The sequence below is a fragment of the Triticum aestivum genome, chromosome 7A (genome assembly GCF_018294505.1).
Source record: "Triticum aestivum cultivar Chinese Spring chromosome 7A, IWGSC CS RefSeq v2.1, whole genome shotgun sequence".
In the NCBI taxonomy this organism is placed as follows: Eukaryota; Viridiplantae; Streptophyta; class Magnoliopsida; order Poales; family Poaceae; genus Triticum; species Triticum aestivum.
In genome coordinates, this window is record NC_057812.1 from 724101460 (window position 1) to 724107224 (window position 5765).

Genomic DNA, 5765 nt, shown 5'->3' on the forward strand with positions numbered 1-5765 from the left:
TAGGTCTTCTCCATAGCAGGGTCCACACATGCTATGGCTATACGATGCATAGTTCTACTTGTTGGCTATATTTTTCCATTGATATATACTTCGATGTTGATTTGAATTTGTTCCTCCAACTTCTAAATACCTACAAGTTTGCAACGGTAAAGCTAAAATGATGATATAGATGCAAAGGTTAGAATAGTTCATCTTAGATTCTCTATGAAATGCTGACAAGATGTAGCAGTACTGTGGGGGCTGTACAACCTGTGATAATCTCTGTGATTATAACACCCAGACTGAAGATATCTGCCTTGCTTGAGATTACACCTTGAAGTAAGTATTCTGGTGCCATATATTCACTGCAACATAATAAAATATAAGAAGAACTGCGAATGTAAAAAAAGAGATGCAAAGTACATGAAGAAAGAAAAAACCACAAAGGTATAAGAGCCATAGCTTACTGTTTCCTGCAGGATTATCAGTGAAGATTCGCATTTGCTGCACACCAAAGAGACTCGACAAACCAAAATCCGCGATTTTCGGCATCATCATAAAGTCCATCAATATATTTTCTGGCTTAAGGTCCAGATGAAGGATACGGTATTCTTCCTGAAGGAAACACAAACCACTGCAAATTGCCTTGATTATCTCGTATCTCATATTCCACTCAAGGTCCAGAGATTCATCTGTATAAATTGCACTGTTCAAGATATCTTTCGATATTCCGATAAATCGGCCGATTTATCGCTTACCAGTGTCTGACCGATAAGATATATCGGCCGATAAATCAACCAATATGATGATAAACCAGCCGATATGCCGATAAACTGGCCGATTTACCCCGTATCATGGGTCGACCGATAAGTTCTCGATAAGCGATATCCCCAACATTGATAAATTGGTAACAAAATTTTAGGTAGAACAGAGGAAATTCTATACCTGTTCACTGATTACACTTTTGGTACAACTGAACTTAGTTTCGAGTGGCATGACTTTTCTAAAAAGTCATTTTCCATATGCATTTATTTTCCTTTCCATATATAACAGACTTCCTTTTATATGTGTGTGTTTGTGTGTGTGCGGGAAATGATACGCAGGACTAGTTTCACTTGATGCAGTGCTCGGTAGCTATAGCACCTGGTTAGACTAGTAGCTGACAAAATATTGCTTGAGTGATGTTCTGAGTAAACTTCACAAATGAATACAAATAAAATATATAAACTATGTATAATGTTTGGTCATCATACCGGAAATATGCCCTCCCCCGCGCCTCAGCCTCCCCTCCCCGCGCCGCCCCTAGTGGGCGTCTCGGGGGCAACTCCCCCCGCCGGAGTAGCCCCTCTCCCTCCCCTCTTCCCCTCGCCGCCGCACGAGGCTACCGCCGGGCAAGGCCCATGGCGCAGCCAGGGACTACGGCGGCGGGGCATGCGCTGCTCTGGTTCACATCGGAGGGTCTTGGATCTGGGCGGCGGCCCCCGGCGAGGCCCCTTGTCACCTGCGGTGAGCAGTGGGGTAGGCGCGGTGCCGGCGATCTGGTCGGGTGGCCGGCGGATCTTCGGTGGGCTGGGACCTCGCATGGCTGCCCTGGTGGCTGGCGGCGTCAGATCTGGCTGCTGGCCATCTTCCCCTGCTCGATGCGTTTCACCCTCGACGGTCCCTGGCTGTGCAGGCGTCTGGCCTGCCTCTGGGTTGCGGGTGATTCTGGTGGTCGGGATCCAGATTAGGGGAAACCCCTGGTCGGCTCCAGCTGGCCACGGCGATGACGACGTCTGCGGGCGCCGATTTCTTCATGGAGACGCCGGTCGAGGTCTGCCCTTCCACACCCCACCACCTTGCTTCTCGGGTGAAAACCTAACTCCGATGGGCGGCGGCGGCGGCATCCTTGACGTCGTGACCTTCTTGAAGGCGTCGCCTTGAGGGCAGTGTGGTGGCGGGCTCAGTATGGGGTCGGTGACAGCAGCCGAGGATCAAGGGACCAGTGGGCGCCTTTTTTGGTGGAGCGGTGCTTCATCCTACACATTGATGACGGCGGATCTCAGCGGCGTGGTGCAGTGGAGACTCGGCGCCCGATGCGCGGTGATGGACTCGCGCAGGTGGAGGCAGTTGTCTGGCGTCATGGTGGCGTCGATGGCAGAGTGGCCTGACAAGGTAGAAGCCTCAATATCTGCTCTGAAGACGGACCCGTGGAAGATGGCGGCGACGACACATGTGAGTGCGTCAGACCAGTTTATGCCCCAAACCCGGTATGTGGCTCGGATGGGGCTTCTGACTTTTGATGATAGGCTTAGGTGAGTGGTCCAGGTATTTGGCCCAGGTAGCACCCCTTCATCATATGGATAGGGGTAGTGGCATATGTTGCCAAAATGGCGGATTCAGGCATATTGTTGTAATACTTTGTAAGGTCCTCGAGAATAATCAATAAAGTGGCCGTATGCATCTCCTAGATGCAGAGGCCGGGGGTCATCCTCCTTTTCTAGAAAAATCATATCGGAAATATACTTGTCAAGGCTTTTGTTGCATACATACTCAAAGCAGAGCAACCTTTTCAGTATTTCAGCAAAAACATGCTTTCCACTCTGCTCTACCAATTCCCAACTTGATTCAGCACAGTAACCAATAAGTTGTACTAGATTTTGGTGCCTGATCGCTATAAGATGTCTGACTTCATCCTCGAACGTTTTATCGTCCAGCAGATGTATTTCAAAAAGCTTCTTCATGACAATGATTTTCCCACCCTTAAGAACTCCCTGTGTTTATCAGTTAAACCTCTCTTCATAGTATATACAAGTGTCTTTGATTCATTGCCGTTAATAATATTTGAAAAGTGGAGTAAACAAAATGGTCATACCTTGTAAACCACTCCATATCCACCTCTGCCAAGGTCCGATTCAGTGGAAAAATCACATGTGATGCCTTTCAAATTCTAGAGGAAGAAACATCGGTGTTGCTTTTGGATCTTGTAGCTTGTTCTACAGTTCATCACGTAAGATAGCCATTTCTGGTCACAGAAACCACCGTTTTAGAAAGAAAAGAGCAACTACAGACCCTTCTCGACAGATACTATGATGTGAGTTATTTACGTCTCAACAACTCAAACCACCATGTTAACTTTGATATTTACTAAAAGAAGAGTAGTCATCTACAGAAGGAACCTTGTTAATTCTTAGAAAACACCACGATCCAGCGGATCGATGTGACATGTAATCCCTAGGCATGATCCTGTTGAAAACAAGCTAGCTACTTCTGTGGATATTTGGCTTGATCAATACTACGAATAAACATGGGCATATTTCATCTACTAATTCTCAAGATCTGAGCGTATCAAGATAAAGATCGATCAAAAGGAGTCATGCAGACAGTAACAGTAAGAAGCTGGAGCACTGACCTCGACGACTCATAGCTGCTCAGAAAACATGTACTGTTCAAGTAGAATATCAAGGCGCAGGAAGACTATCAGACTGTCGATCTGCCTTTAAAGGCTACCAATTTAGATCTAGACCAAACGGAGTACACTTGACATTGACACTCAGCCTGGGGTCCGCACACTAATGACGGTAGGTTAGAGAGACCGGTCCAGCCACAGTATCTAGCCATGGTAGATGAGATTCCACAGCATGTGATGTGATGTATGACAGATCCTGCCAATAATATCCGGGGTAGGTGAGCATCAAAACACAAGAGATTTTGGTGACATCCTTTACAATTGCCTGCTAACGTTGTAACCCTGCAGTCAAAATTTCAAGAGTTCAGATCCTGAGTCATAAGGATTCCTAACAGTACATGGAGGGGAACAGCAAATGTAGATTCTTAACAGCAATTGCTCACTTCATCTTACCCATGGTCCATGAAATAGTCTTGCCTGGCCCGGGGTCTGTATGCAGAGCATCTATTGTTCATCCAACTACCCTTTCGGCTTCTCAATCATCTTCATTTCTGCAATGAATGTTCAATGGACCGACACAATGATTCCATTGACCACTTGTCCACATGGCAAACGCCGGGTTCGGGTGCGGGTAATGGTGGCCCAAACCCATGCCCGTCTCGATATTTTTACCCAAATCCGTACCCGCACCTTGGCTTTCAAACTGTTCTCATACGCATACCCGTACCCACACCCGCACCTTGGGTTTCAAACTGTTCTCATACGCGTACCTGGCAGGGTGCAGGTAATTCCCGTGGGTAAAAATACCCATCTCGACCACCTTACCCAATTCAAACTTCACCGGTGAAATAGAAAGTTGAACCATTAGCATTGACAACTAGTAAACATGTGGAAATGGGATCACTTGAAGAAGAGGCTTGCAACGGTGGGTGAAAAAGGGAAATGAAAACTACCTCTAGTCAGTGCCGCCGAAGAAGCTCGCAGTACCGCGTCACGGTGGTGGAAGCAGCTCCGCACTGGGTGGTGGAGGAGGGACGTGTACGGCAGCGTCCCATTGCCACCACATCGCAGCCGTCGCGAGGGGTGTCTGCCAGCTTAGGAGGAAGAAGCGCCTCAAGGAAATGGGCTAGAATGCAACATGCAAGATGGCAACATCGTGGCCCAGTTCGGCAAGTCGAAGGCACCTGGCCATTTTAAGTTCAACAGACAATGGGTACCGACAACCCGCGAAACGGACGGGTAATAACCCTATTAGGGTAAGGGTTTGGGAAAAATAAATACCCGTGTGTTATAAATGAGAAAACTCGTACCATCAGATAAGCCAGATATGGGTATGGGAAGGCAATACCCATAGCCGCGTACCTGCATACCCATATACTAATACCTACTAATACCTGCATACCCATGTATATATGTGTGTATGTGTGTGTGCGTGTGCTCGCGCGCTGAAATGTTGAAGTAAACATACAGAAATATTGTGGATAAATGCGGAAATGCTGAAACATACATGGTGAAGTGTGAATTAGGTAAGGTGGTCAAGATGAGTATTTTTGCCTACGGGTACCCGCACCCGGACAAATATGGGTACGGGAACAGTTTAAAACCCAAGGTGCGGATATGGGTATAGGTTTAGGCAGAAAATATCAAGACAAGAATGGGTTTGGGCGACTACCCGCACCCAAAACCCGGGGGGTGCCATCTTGATTCCATCCTTTCATCCCAGCCCCTGTCCATGCGTTCCTAAGCCAAGCCATTCTTGCATGTATCAGCTCGTCCCTGGCCATGTATTCCGCAGCCACACATGCAATACATCTTCTAATCGTCTAGCATAATTTGCATACTTTCAAGGGAGAGAGCGCGGTGACGCAGGTTGTCATTGGGGACTTTGTGAGAACAACTAGACAGAGATAGTCAGATAGACTTCCACACTTTAAAAGCCATTTGAGTGTTAACCCAACCTAGCATGGGTAAGCCAACCGGAGAGAAACAATCTAGAGTGGTGCCTGCCAGTTGATGATAGAAGCCATGGAGCTCAGAACACCACCACAACGCTGGTCCAGCGCTTGAGCAGCACCGAAGCTCGGCTGATCCGCGTAGAAGTTCTGGTCCTCTTCAGCACCTTGGCGTGGGTTCTCCTTGAGCTGTTCGGCTCATTCGCCGGCGGTATAGCCATGGGTTCTTCCGCCTCCTCGTCTGGACAGTGTACACACTGTCCACTGTGCTGGCGCCCTACACCATCGGCCTGCTGCAGGCTGGTCCATTCCGTGACCAGACGTTTGTCCTCTGGGGCACCATCCTCCTCCTGATACAAGTAAACCCTGTCTCCCTCTCTGTCTACAGTATCCAGGATATTGAGCAGAGGAAAAGGATGCTTGTGCAGCAAGTCTTGCAAATCATT

At 47.8% G+C, this 5765-nt stretch overlaps 1 long non-coding RNA gene across 3 annotated transcripts; it reads right to left on the bottom strand.

The window, feature by feature from the left end:
- Positions 1-176: 176 nt before the first annotated feature.
- Positions 177-5349, bottom strand: LOC123149720 (uncharacterized). 3 transcript variants are annotated; one of them, XR_006474824.1, is made up of 6 exons: positions 4321-5349; positions 3821-4202; positions 3371-3709; positions 2834-2983; positions 447-671; positions 177-344 (listed from the first exon to the last, which is right to left on the bottom strand). It is a non-coding gene; the product is annotated as an uncharacterized lncRNA (long non-coding RNA). The 3 variants fall into 3 exon arrangements; XR_006474825.1 differs by having other exon boundaries at positions 3811-5347; XR_006474823.1 differs by having other exon boundaries at positions 3821-5346.
- Positions 5350-5765: the final 416 nt, after the last annotated feature.